General features: G+C 42.9%; 1 protein-coding gene across 3 annotated transcripts in view; it reads left to right on the plus strand.

Moving 5' to 3' along the window:
* KCNG2 (potassium voltage-gated channel modifier subfamily G member 2) overlaps positions 1 to 14,552 on the plus strand; it is a 112,999-nt gene that overhangs the window by 55,928 nt on the left and 42,519 nt on the right. Inside the window, exon 2 of one of the 3 annotated variants that reach the window (XM_072152390.1) lies at positions 11,644 to 11,755. The exons of 1 other annotated variant lie outside the window; for it this stretch is intronic. The gene's annotated coding sequence lies outside the window, so the exon portion shown is untranslated. Of the gene's footprint in view, positions 1 to 9,307; positions 9,423 to 11,643; positions 11,756 to 14,552 lie in introns of those variants that run through there. One more of the 3 variants, XM_072152391.1, reaches the window with a different exon arrangement.

Below are 14,552 nucleotides of genomic sequence, written 5' to 3' on the forward strand. Positions count from 1 at the left end.
ATGTGAGCGCATCTCTAGATCAGGAGACAAATGGGATGGCTTAGCTGCGGGTTAGCCTCATTGGAATTGTGTAATCCACAGTAAATTTACTTAAGCAGCAAAGTGGATAGGTCTTATACAAATTCCAATCAACATGTGTGTTAAAAATCACTTATTTCTTTGCATCACATGAGGAGCTTGTTGGATTAACATTGTCTATATAGAAGATTTTTGAATCCTGTTAATTATTACTCAGCCATTTCAACCTGTCTGTCCCAGACATAAGGCTAGATGTCCACAACCAACCGTAAAAAACGGATGTTGGTGTGCATTTCTCTCAGCCAATCTGCATCCATTGGACTTTTGTTTTTCATTGATTCTCATGAACTATAGTCTGATTAATCTGTGAAAGACGGACACATGGGGGCACATTTACTAAGGGTCCAGCGGCCGCGATTCCGTCAGGTTTTCCCGAATATTTCCGTTTTGCGATGAATTGCCCCAGGTTTTAGAGCACGCGATCGGATTGTGGCTCATCAGCGCCGCAACAGAAATTGGTGGGCGTGTTCGTCATACAACCCGGCGGATTCGGACAAACCGCAGAATTTTATTTAAAAATTGTGTCGCAAGATCATGCACTTACATGCACCAGGAAGAAGAAGGTCCTCGGCGCAACAGCGGCACCAGCTGGATATCGGCCGCACGACCTTAGTGAGTCCCGACAGACCCGACCCTCGTCGGACAATGCGCTGTGAGATCACAACTGGACTGGGTAAGTAAATGTGCCCCATGGTCCTTTAACCCTTTACCTGCCAGTCGCTCCTAAAAAAAATTGTTGCTTTATTGGTGTGAGTTTTCAGTTTTGCCATGTAGAATTAAAACCAAAAATACAGCATAAATAATTATACTAAATCTCAACAAAACATATATTTTCTGAAAGCAGACACTTCTCCCATTTTTTAGAATTGTATTAAGGAGTTCTAGGCACCTTCATTCAATTTTGATTCATGGAAAAAGATGTACCCAAGAAAAAAATAACTTGCGGCACTCTTCCTAAATGTAATAGATGAACATGTGTAGATTTAATAGATACATCATAGACATATGTTCACATGAATAAATCATCACAAATTCACTGAAATAACCAAAAATCAGCTTTTCAGAAATTTTACACTCACCATCTGTAAAATATAGCGAGTAAAGGCATCCCTAAAACCTATATATTTTTTTAAAGCAATCTGGCAATTGCGCTCGTCTTGACAGCCTGTAGCACCATCATGCAAAAAATGTAAAACAAATTTATGAAAACATCATTTATTTTTACGTAAAACTCACATCAAAGTGGAGGGTTTATGTACAAATATGTATGTAAAAATAATAAGAAAAAGTTAGCATATTTATTTACAGGCAGTTCCTGGGTTGCGTACAGGATAGGTTCTTTAGTTTTTTTTTTTTAAAGGGATCCTGTCACCAGGGACCTTATTTTCACTAAAGACGAGTTACAGAAGCCCATTACAGCTGCATTGAGAATATGCCTTCCTGCCTTGTCTAAGCATTTGCATTACAATATAATTGTGTGTTATAACTCACTTTACACCCTGACAGAATCCTCTGTGTAGTTCTAGGGATTGGGCCTTGGTTTGGTTGCATTTCAAAAAACGACAGGTGACTTGTCTGTGCTCAAGACTGCTCAGTTCTCAGCCCCCACCTTTGTGCTCACTTTTTGAAAAGTGCTTTCTGCAGGTCCTTATGCCTGGGGGGTGGCTCACTTCAAACACATGCGCGATACATGTGCAGGATTTACAGAGGATTTCTGCAGGTCCTTATGCCTTGGGGGTGGCTCACTTCAAACACATGTGCGATACATGTGCAGGATTTACAGCGTGCCGGGTGACTTCACTGACTCTCTGCCTGGGATAATGTAATCTTCTTGTGTGGTCACACATCGACACTGGGTGCTATTGCAGATTAGGGTACCCACCCCAATTATGCCAAGTTACAATGAATTCAAGCACTCCTTGGTATAATGCCAGAAACAGTGATATTTATTTACAGTGATCAAGCTGTGACGTTTCGGCCCGATTCGGGCCTTTGTCAAACACTATAAGACATAATGCACAATACATATAAGCATGTGGGCGGAACAAGTAGATGACCAAAATAAGTACATTGGTAAACAGGTAAAGACAAGCTATACTAGAGTTACCTATTAACAGTGATCAAAGTGCCTAAATCTCTGGTTTATATATAACATGATGTTTAGCATAGGATATAATGGTACAAAGTAAAAGGGTATCCAGGGTATACATTATGGTTATATTGGAGACAGCCACAATATCCTCGGTGACGTGGTAGAATTAGCATTGATAATATTATAGGGCAGTATAAAACATCTGAAAGCGAAAAGAAACATAGTTACCTATCAAATAGAAGGGAAAAGGTCAGGCTGGCTGGTATGGCGGGCATCTGGAATGGACACTATGGGGCAGATTTATCAAGTTTCTAGTAGCCCATGTCGACCAATCACAGCTCGGCTTTCATTTTACCAGTGCGCATGAATATTTTAAAGGGGAGCTGTGATTAGTTGCCATGGGCAACTAGAAATATTGTGACTTTCAGATAGCTTGATAAATCTGCCCCTATGTGTCAGCTGGAAGGCACGCTGCTGTTTGTTGTGGTGTCGGCGGTTTAAATGGCATAAAGCCCGCCTCCGGAACGTCCCACTGGGTGATGCGTATGTCACGTGGGACGCCGGTGACGCGTTAGCTCGTGTCAGGGGATTGATAGATCGGAGGGGAGGGTCTGCCTCTGGGCGGTCCGGTGCCAAAGTGTGTCGCTGCTGTCCGGAGGAGAGGGAATCTGCGCATGCGCGAGTCTTAGTGGAAGATCGCGAGGATGTGTTGTCATGGGGACCAGCGAGCGTCTGGCAAGCAGCGAAATGGGATCGGAACATCAGGTTGGAATATAGGTAAGTATGAGTGTATGTTGTGGAGGGAGATAGTGTTGGTTGGTCAAGCTGGCGTTGACCTGTGCTGCAATATGTATCACTGGCTGATAGAGTAAGTGATTGCTGGTATTGCAAACTTACTGGACAATATTTGATGAGTGGACCAATGGAATGGCCCTAGATGGGGAGGGGAGGTAGATAGACACTGTATTTGGAATAAATGGAAGAATATGGGTAAGGAGGAAGAGGTAGGGGGGATAGAGGAGGGAGTGGAAGGGAGTTGGTGGGTAATGTGTGGGTGATCTTACCACCAGATGAATGGAATATTTCTATGGTCTCTAGGGAAAGAAAATAAGGTATATCTTAGATTTATGTGAAGTCTGTAAGGTGTGAATCCAGTAGGATTCACGTTTTTTTAATAGATGGATTCAATTTCCTCCTCTCCTTTGCCTTGGTACATGTTCCAGAACCTGAAAACATAGCTCTGCCACGTTGTGCCGTCTCATGTGGAAATGAGCAGGGACTGGTTATAACAAGTTGTTAGTCCTGATGGTAGATTTGTGTTGACCTATACGGTCACTGACCCTCTGGGTCATCTCCTCCACGTAGATGAGGCCACATGGATATTTAATGAGGTATACCACAAAATTCGTGTCACAGGTAAAGTATCCCCTAATAGGGTATGATTGACCCGTGTGGGGGTGGTAGAATGTATTGCCTTTGAGTACATTAGTACACTGTGAACATGACCTTTCTTAGGTGTGCGGAGAAATTGCTGACGTGATGTGTGTGAGTTAGAACCTATATCAGCTCTGCTAAGGGAATCTCTGAGGTTCTTTGGACGTTTGCGGCATGGTAAGAGGGATTGTTGGAATTCTGGGATTTCTGGTAAGGCTCTACTTAAAATAGACTGGATGGTACATGTGTACAAATGGTATTCTAGAACTGGATGATATGGGATTGGATGTAGTGTTCCGAACTGTCATGTTGTTTTTGACAATGTGTTCAGGATATCCTCGTTCCCTGAATCTGTCTGCCATTTCTTGAAGGCGAGTGGTTTGTATGTGTCACTGACTAAATGTCTGACTCGAGTAAATTGTGACCTTGGTATAGCCTGGATGGTGGCGGGAGAGTGACAACTGGTGAAGTGTAAGAGGCTGTTCCTGTCAGTGTCTTTACAGTAGAGATCTGTGGAGAGGAGTCCTGAACTATTGATGGGTAGTGGTGTCCAGAAAGCTAATGGTCTTAGGGCCAGGGTGTAGGGTGAACTGTAATTCTGGATATACGGAGTTCATGTAGCACTGGAATTCTAGTAGTATTTCAATAGAGCCATCCCAGATACAGAAGATGTCATCAATGTATCTTCTGTATGTAATCACGTGCTGATTAAAAAGGGGATGGTGGTAGAGAAAGTTTTTCTCAAAATTGTCCATGTAGCAGTTGGCATATGGGGGTGCTACATTCGAGCCCATGGCTGTCCCTTGGAGTTGAAGAAAATATTGGTCCTGGAACATAAAGTAATTTTGTTCCAGGACCAAAGTAAGTAAGTCAATGTAGAAGTCAATTCTAGAAGGTTCTACTGTATGTTCAGTCAGAATTTCTCTCACTGCCTGGATACCCTTTGTGTGTTGGATAGATGTATAGAGACTGATCACGTCCCATGTGACCAGCCGAGCTGAGGAGGGAATAGGACCTAGTGAGTGAATAAGGTGGAGGAATGTTGAAGTGTCCAGGAGAAATGATTGTGTATTGCGGACCAAGGGTGTGAGAATTTTTTCCAAAAATATTGATAATGGAGACAGGATGGAATCGGCGGAGGCTACAATGGATCTACCTGGTGGTTTATTGAGACGTTTATGTATCTTAGGTAAAATGTAAAAGACTGGTATGACGGGATGGGGATTGGTCAGAAACTGGGATGTAGATGTGGGGATGATGCCTTTTTCTAGGTAGATGTGCAATATGTTTTGTATCTGAGACCTGATTTGGGGAGTTGGATCATTTGGTAATTTAAGATAAATTTGCTCATCATTCAGTTGACGTAGGCATTCTTCCACGTAATCGTGTTTGTCCATTATTACCAAGGCTCCGGCCATTGTCGGCGAGTTTGATAATAATCTCCTTGTTTTGGAGTAATGTATGGAGAGCCAGTCTGTCAGTCCCAGAGATGTCACTGTGTGTTTTGTACCGACCTTGAGCCGAAACGTCACAGCTTGATCACTGTAAATAAATATCACTGTTTCTGGCATTATACCAAGGAGTGCTTGGATTTATTGTAACTTGCCTGGGATAATGGTGGGACAAGAAGTGAATAAATTAGAACACAGCAGAGGGGCTCCAATGACACCCTTAGAGCCCATAAGGCTTATTTAAATATTTTATAATAAATTGCAGAGCTTCAAGAATATAAAAACGGCAGTTCTGGTCTGCAGGAGATGAGATGAGCATGTACAGTAAGTGTAAGTGGTCTACCATCAGTGGACCCCTGAGGAAGTCGCAATAAGCGATGAAACGCGTGGGGATTTTTCTCACATATGTTTGTTATACTGGCTGCCACCTGAATAATGGATAGGTAACTATGTACCGACAATTCATGTTTGTAATGACTGCGCCATTACTTCCATTGGGTGTGTTACTGTCTGTATTTGATGTTATTGCCATATATTTTTTCACTACAAAATTGTCCACATGGATGGTTGATGCAGCTAGAAGATTTTTACCTGGTATAGAATACTATGTGATTTGTATCAGCTTATCATGGTCTGGTACAAGGATCTAGGGCAGTGATGGTGAACCTTTTAGAGACCGAGTGCCCAAACTACAACCAAGACCCACTTATTTATCGCAAAGTACCAACACAGAAATTTAATTAGTGGTTTATACTCCCTGCTCTGTCACAACTTTCATTAATATCAGCACCTGAGGACCCCAATAAAGCTGAAAATAGAAGAAATATGGATGATCATTGTAGCTTCCCTCCAGGGTCCCATAAACAGGAAGAATTGTCAGGGCAGGAGCAGGAGCTACAATGATAATCCAGATCTGTCCACACCTTCCCACTCCTCCAGTGGTCCCAGGTAGAGCTGTCACTTTAAAATAGCTCTGTGCACAGCAAGTCCTGGGCTGTCTGTAACTTCAGGAAGATACCTGGAGTCCTCTCTGGTGATGGCATGGGTGCCCACAGATTGGGCTCTGAGTGCCACCTCTGGCACCAGTGCCATAGATTCGCCACCACTGGTCTAGGGGATATGTACAGATGTACTTTTTAAGGGTTTTTAACATAATATTTGTTGTCAGGTAATGATTTAGTATCAATAAAAGATTTGTATATACATTTTTTGCCTGTACACATTTCTCTTTGTCTTTTTGTTCACTGGATAGTTTCATTAGTGTGTTGGCATTTGCAGGCACCACATTGTTTATTTGGATTATATATTTTGAGCTGTGCAGGTTTTGCTTTTTCTATTATTCAGTTTTTTCCTATTCCACGCTGGAGCAACCACCTTTTGTTTTACCTTGGATATCTTGGAGCAGATCTGTGACCTTCCTTCACCTCCGCACTGTGGAAAACCTGATTGAAAGACATTTATCACACTGGTTCAAGCCGTTTCTTTTTCCTTTATTCTTATGATGTATATATACCTTATATACTCGAGTATAAGCAGCCCCGAGTTTAAGCGAAGGTACCTAATTTTAATGCAAATAAATGGGAAAACCTTTTGACTCGAGTATAAGGCGAGAGTGGGAAATGCATTGGCCTCATGTCCTCCAGTATATAGCCAGAATCCCCCCAGTATATAGCCAGTAGCCCCTTGCCCCAGTATATAGCTAGCCACCTAGTATAAAACCAGTGCCTGCCCCCAGTATATAGCCAGTGCCTGCACCCACCCGTATTTAGCCAGTGCCTGCTCAACACTGTATAGCCACTTCCTGCTCCCCAGTATATAGCAAGTGCCTGCCCCCCCGTATATAGCCAATACCTGCCCCCAGTATATAGCCAGTCCTGCCCCCAGCATAAAGCCAGTGCCTGCACCCCCCATATTTAGCCAGTGCCTTCACCCCTATATGGCCAGTGCCTGACCCCCCCACTCCCCGTATATAGCCAGCAGCCCCCTGCCCAGCCTAAAAAAAGAAGAAATCTGTACTCACCTTACTGACGCCTCCCACAGGTCCTCTTTTGTCTTCAGCTCCGGCGCATTTTTTTGTGCTGAAAAACTATTTGCTATCGGCAGAGAGCATGTACAAATAGGGGACACAATTGTGAAGTGGAACGAAATTCATTGGATGTTTTAAACTTTTGTAAAAAAAATAAACTGAAAAGTGGGGCGTGCAATATTATTCGGCCCCTTTACTTTCAATGCAGCAAACTCACTCCACAAGTTCAAATGGCCTAATGATGATAAATATAATCCACCTGTGTGTAATCAAGTCTCCATAGAAATATACCTGCTCTGTGATTCTGGGTTCTGTTTAAAGCAGAGATCATCATAAAGAGCAAGGAACACACCAGGCGGGTCTGTGATACTGTTGTGGAGAAGTTTAAAACCGGATTTGGATACTAAATGATTTCACAAACTCCATTGGCCTAAAGGACACTGCACTCTCTTGATTTTCTTCCTATCTCTCTGACCGCACTTTCAGTGTCTCCTTTTCTGGATTTTTCTCTTATCTTTCTCACAGTTTTGGGGTTCCCTAGGGCTTAGTCCTAGCTCCTCTTCTCTTCTCCCTCTGTACTGCCCCCATTGGACAAACCCATCTCTATGCTGATGATACCCAGCTATATATTTCTTCATCACCCCTTTCTTAATCCAGAACACTAGTGATTATCTGACTGCTGTCTCCAACTTCATGTCCTCTTTCTTCTTTAAACGTAATCTTTCTAAAACTGAACTTCTTGTCTTTCCACCATATACTAACCGACCCAACCATGATTTCTCCATCTCGGTCTGTGGGATCAATATAGCACCGAGGCAGCAGGCCCGCTATCTTGAGGTTGTGGTGGACTCTGACCTCTCCTTTTCACCATGTATTCAGTCTCTTGCTCACTCTTGCCCCATGCATCTCAGAAAGATCTCCAAAATCCACCCATGCCTGACAATAAAAACGTCTAAAATGCTCATTTCTGCGCTTATTCACTCTTGACTAGACTACTAAACTACTCCCTAATTATTGGTCTTCCACTCACTAAACTCTCTCCTCTACAATCTATTCTAAATGCAGCAGCCAGGCTGGTCTTTCAGACCAAACGCTACACGGTTGCTTCCAGTTTGTAACAATCATTCCATTGGCTTCCTATCTCCTTCCGTATTCACTTTAAAATGCTTCACCTCCCTATCTCTCTTCTCCCATCTCAGTCTATCGCCCAACCAGTGCTCTTCAATCTGCCAGTGATATCAGAGAATAGTATAGAGAATGTTCCACCAACAAGAAGAGATGGGATGGTCCCAAGCTGCTCATGCTAGGCCTATAGTTTGTTATCACTATTTCACTTTGCTGTCGAACCGAGACCCTCCATATATTGTATCTTACCGTGAATAAAAATCAATACAAAGTTTCTGCTATATTTAAAAAAAAGCAGAAAAAAAGTTTACATTTCTCCATCAGGAAATGTGTGTAAGGTCATTTAAAGCTCTGGGACTCCTGCAAAGAGCATCATTATTTTAAAATGAAGACTATTTGGAACAGCAGTGAATCATCGCAGTAGTGACCAGCTTGCAAAATGATTCCGATGACACAGAAAAATCTTGCAGCAGAAAGTCAGAAAACATAGCTACTGTATGTAAGCCGTCCTGACTTCTGAAAACAATAGGTCACATATACACATACTGGGTTTCATTTATCTTAGTCTTTTCCCTTTTTTTTTTTATACTTGCATTTTGTGACTTTTCCACTCACATAGTAAAGTTTGCTGCAACAAGTGTTGTGCCTGATATATGTTTAGAATCCAGATGTGGACATATAACGAGTAGCAATTTTGGAACAAAATATAACTGTCAAATTCTAATCACAAAATAGTAGACATTTGTAGGTATTTTTTAATACCTGCATTGTGATTATGATAACAAAATATTCTGTAGTGTTTATCAAACTTCCCTTCAAATGATAGCATCTTATTGTAAGCAAGCATTCACACCAACATAGCTGATTATAGAATAATAACTCAAAATCTCCTACAATATTTGACAATTATATTGGTCAAATATTATAACATTTCCACAAAAGATGAGTTGGAAGTTCCTAACTTTTAGGCATTCCTAACCTTTCAACAAAAGCTTGCAAAAATTTGTTGTCCAATGTGTCTATAACAGTTTCTGGTTATTTTGGCCTATACTTATCTGCTGTGACTCCCTTTTCCACAGAAGTTCTATTAAATCTTACTTTAGTGATTTTCCTACTATCTTGCAAGGGCGAGAGAATTCAGCAGCAGAGATTTTATAGTATAAAGCCAATCTGGAAGGAAAGAGCATAATAAAAGTCAAAGGAAGTGGAGAAACAGGTAATATACTACAAAGTAGTTTCTGGTATTCACTTGTACTATTGATTTTTACAAAGTTTGATGAAATGTTAGTGACATTTTAAGTCTATACAAACTTGCAGTAAAGTACAACACATATAAGACATCTGAGCAAAGTCTTTCTGATTTCTAAACCTTAGCAAAAAAATGGCAATGTCATGTAATCAACAGTTTATGTAAGATTATAGTAAATGGTTAAACTCTGGTATTAAGAGCTCCCATTGTAGTGCCAATATACCAAACCTGGTATTTGGCTGAAAGAACATTGATAATGAATATTGTAAGCCAAAAATACCAAGGAAAAATACCAGTAGAAAAAAATGCATCACAGAAAAAAAGATTCAGAGTGGATTTAGAATTAGTAGAATTTAACTGGTTCACGCCCGTCCGCCGTGTATTCACGTTCGGCAGTCGGGTCCCGCTGCATGGAGAGGGCTCCCATAACGTACTGGTGAGCATCACCACACATGTCTAAACTCCAGTTAGGTTTACATGGATAAACGTAGAAGTGCTGTAATATGCCTATATTTGGAAGATGGCATATTTATCCCCATAATGACGCATGACATATAGTTACGTCACACGTCAGCTGCAGGTGTTTGGAGAGGGCTCACAGGATGAGCCTTGTCCATAGCCGGTGGTTGTTTGCTGATTTGTTATTTAACGATTTACACATGGTAATAGATGGTGTGGAAAATTCCCATATACTGCCATATTGCATGATGGCAGTATATGGTAGGATCAATCAGACAACCTAGGGTTAAAGTGCCCTATGGAGTCCGAAAAAAAAGTAAAAAAAAACCTTTAAAAAACCTAAAAATTCAAATAACAGTTAATATACTTTTGATAGAGTGGACATTTTGGGATGCAGCGATGCCTAACATGATTTTTACTGTTTATTTTACTGTTTAACCCTGTAACAGAAAATAGCGCCCAAAGTCAACAAAAACAATTAAATAAAAAAAATGATCAAAAGTTTGTACAGTCCTCAAAATGGGAGCATTGAAAACGCCATCAAAAGTCGCAAAAAAATGACACCAAACATAGCTCTGCTACTGATACAAAAGTAGATTGCGGCATATCCATAAAACTTGTTGCTTTATTCAAAAATAATTAAAAACATAGCAGGATCCTGCTATTTCCTGCTATGTTTTTAATCATTTTTTGAATAAAGCTACAAGTTTTATGGATGTGCCGCGATCTACTTTTGTATCAGTCTCCATACTACACCTGCAGTCCTTGCAGGCAACGCGACCGCACTCCAAGTTTGCTGGATCTACATCGAAATTGACTCCTCTGTGTCCGGATATATTAGAACTACAAAAGGGTGAGCTGCACTCAATTTTTTTTGTATTTTTGGGACAGCTCTGCTACACTGAAGTATATAAAAGTTATTAGCGTCAGAAGATGGCAAAATCAAGATTTTTTTTTTTATATACAGGAGGTTTTTCATTTTCTTTTATATGTATGAAAATATTCTAAAACCTACATAAATTTGGTATCCTTGTGACTGCACTGACCCAAAGAATAAAGTAGACATGTCATTTGGGGCGCACAGTAAAAGCCATAAAATCCAAGCCCACAAGAAATTGGCGCAAATGCATTTTTAACCAATTTCACTGCTTTTTTAATTTTTTTGCTGCTTCCCAGTACACAGCATGGGATATTAAATACAATCACTATAAGTGTAATTTGTTACACAGAAAACAAGCCCTTTAAATAGAAAACTAAAAAGATTTTTACATTTAGGGAGTGAAAAATGGAAACACACAGATACTTTAGCATAGAAGTAGTATAGCAGGGGTTTGTCCAAAGTAGGAAAGGAGAGACAAAAGTTATACTGACGGACAAATTGGCAGACACACGCACCATTCATACTTACCTGACAAGTACTAGAGGCATGGACATAGATGAAAGCTTGGGAAAGCTTCCCAAAGTCCTGGGCCTGGAGTCTCCAACCCCTTTGACCTCCTGGTAGCTATGCCTCTGTAGTTTGAGTAGCGCAAGCTAGTTTATCAAGATTGTTTTTTAAGCTGATATATTATGGCCAGGTATGTTGTTTATTGAAGAGAATCTACTGTATTAATCATGCATCTGTGCTCTGTATCAGTACACAGCTTCACTAGAAAGACATATGGTAAGACTTATACTTACCTCTCCCGGCACCCATTCTTGGTCACTGACAGTTTCTGTTTGTCTGCAGATGTTCGCCTACTACTGCATCACTGCTGGCGTCTGTACACAACCAGAATCTGTAAACACATGTCACCACTGGCCTCTGTATTCACTAGGAGCCTGGTAGTGCAGGGAGAGAGGTAAGTATAAGTTCTTTTTATTTTTAAAGCCATATATTAAAAAACTAAAGCTTTTTACTTAAAATATTCAAAAGTATTTTAATCTATTTATAATCCATTCTTGTGTGTAAGCAAATACATAGGTGTTGACTTGAATAATTCTTTGAGATTGTAGTATGGTAAGATAGAAATAAAGTACATATGTTTACACCAATTGAATTGCTGTCACAGTCCATGGGGATAGTACCTTAGGACTAAGTCTTGTGGACTCCCTGGACCACCGCAGGAGATAAAGAACCAGCCGCAACCCAGGAGCGGAGTCTAAGTGGACTCCTGGTCTTCGCCAGAGCCCGCCACAAAGCGGGATGGTCTTGCTGCGGCAGGGAGCCACCAGGTAGCTCCACGGGTGCGACTAGGCCCGCGGTGGCAGGCAAGATAGGGACACAGCGCAGGCAGGACCACAGGAAGGCAGGACCTCAGGATGACAGGACCTCGGAAGGATGGCTGGCAGGACCTCGGAAGACCACTAGGATACAGGACCGCCACAGGATTACAGGCCCACCACTGGATTACAGGACCGCCACAGGATTGCAGGACCGCCACAGGATTGCAATACTGGAACACCAGAGGAACACGGAGGCGTCTGGAAACGCTCAGGAATCACGGAGGCGTCTGGAAACGCTCAACGAGGCTTTAACTGACCTGAAGATCCGGCAGGGGATGCTGGGAGTCGCCAGACTATATAGCCGAGCCGGGAATGCCAGAGCCAATAATGCCAGAGCCAATAAGTAGGACAGTGGCCCTTTAAGGCTGGGAGAAGTCCATGCCCCCCCTAGTGGCGGGAGCGTGCGACTGCAGGGAAGAAGCATGCGGCCTACACGCCGGGAGCCAGAGTACAGAGAGGAGAGCAGTTAGGAGAAGTAAGAGAGAGCAGGGGACCGTGGGGACCGCGGCAGCAGGCACAGGTGCACCTGCGATCTGTACCGAGGAACGCGGGTGTAACCGTGACAGTAGCCCCCCCCTTTACGGCCCCTCTTCTCTTCTTCTTCTGCCCGCTGTTCTTATTTCTTCAATTCTTCTTGGTGATTAGACACCTTAGGAGGAGAGCAGGCATCGGGAAGATTTGGGAAGCCGCAGGCTGGGTCGGCTCTAGGCACACCGGAGCGGCCTCAGGGGAGGCTGGGGGAGACTCTGAAGCGGCCTCAGGGAGGCCGGTGGAGACTCTGGAACGGCCTCAGGGGAGGCCGGCGCAGCCGTGGAAAGCTGCTGAATCACTGGAGCGGCTTCTGGAAAAGCCGGAGCAGCACTGACAAGCTGCAGTGGCGATTTCTGGAGAGCCGCTGGAGCAGCACTGGCAAGCTGCGGAGGCTGCGGAGTCTCTGGAGCAGCTCTGGGAAACTGCAAAGTCTCTGGAGCAGCACTGGCAAGCTGCGGAGTCTCCGGAGCAGCTCTGGGAAGCTGCAGAGTCTCTGGAGCAGCTGCGGGAAGCTGCAGAGTCTTTGGAGCAGCTGCGGGAAGCTGCGGAGTCACTGGAGCAAATGCGGGAAGCTGCGGAGCCACTGGAGCAGCTGCGGGAAGCTGCGGAGCTGCTGGAGCAGCTTCGGGAAGCTGCAGAGGCTTGAGAGCCACTGGAGCAGCTCTGGGAAGCTGCGGAGGCTTGGGCGCCGCTGCGAGGTAGCCGAACTTGAGGTGGTTCAAACCTAGACTGGATTTTTGCCAGGAGCTTGGTATGGGTAACCATGTCAGGGTCACCACTATCCCATAGAGGAGTAGCCCAGTCCAGCGCCTCTCCAGTGAGCAAAGAAAAAACACATGCCAACTTAGTGCGTTCGGGGGTGGACTCAGAGTACGGCAGTTTGATGTACAACGAGCATTGGACAACAAAACTCCTGCAAAAATTGGGGTTGCCATCAAATTTGTTTGGCATCAAAAAATCTGATCCAGAGTTTGCTGCCGAAAAACATGGCTGGGGGACAGAAGCAACAGGAGGAGTCGCAGGAGCCTGCTGCTGGGAGGCAATAATCAGCAGGGTGGCAGCGAGTTTGTCCAAGAGTTCTTTTTGCGCAGCAATCTCTTGGGACTGCTGGGCAATAGTGCTGGGAAGGTCACCCAGAAGCTGGTACGTGGCTTTTGCAGAGATCATGACCTTGGCGGAGTCCATGGCCGGATCTCACTGTCACATTCTATGGGGATAGTCCCTTAGGACTAAAGTCTTGTGGACTCCCTGGACCACGGCGGGAGATAAAGATGCCAGCCAGCAGTATGTTCTGTTAAATTTACCAGCATTGTGAATATAGCCAAGAAGTCTTATAAAGAATTTCACACAGGAACATAATAAAATGCATGTATCATTTGCTGCACAGTGGATTATATGACCCATCACTGTGTGACCACAATTTAAGACTCTCGGTAATGCATTTGTCTTACTTGTAATAATAATGAACTAATACCAGCAGTTGCAGCTTTCGATATACAAGATAAGTTCGCCTCTGGTAGCAATAATCATTCATTGCCAGCTCAAGTCTAGCACAATTTTCATTAGAAAAAAAAACTGCCAGATCAGCTTCAGATCCATCATCAATTATTCTCCAGACAGAAGTATTTTCAGAACTCTTTCACATTGACAACTATATTATTATGGGCAACAATAAATAAATAAAAAACAGAAATCATTACATTGTTGTATTAACAAACATTGGTAGCTCTTGTTTTCCCAGTATGATTAAAAAGAAAATTGAGTTGTAAGAAATAAATACCACAGCATTTAGTATTAAGGGGAGCCTGCCATTGTGCCTGCTGTTGTGAGAGGTAGAAAATA

Source organism: Engystomops pustulosus, chromosome 5 (assembly GCF_040894005.1).
Source record: "Engystomops pustulosus chromosome 5, aEngPut4.maternal, whole genome shotgun sequence".
In the NCBI taxonomy this organism is placed as follows: Eukaryota; Metazoa; Chordata; class Amphibia; order Anura; family Leptodactylidae; genus Engystomops; species Engystomops pustulosus.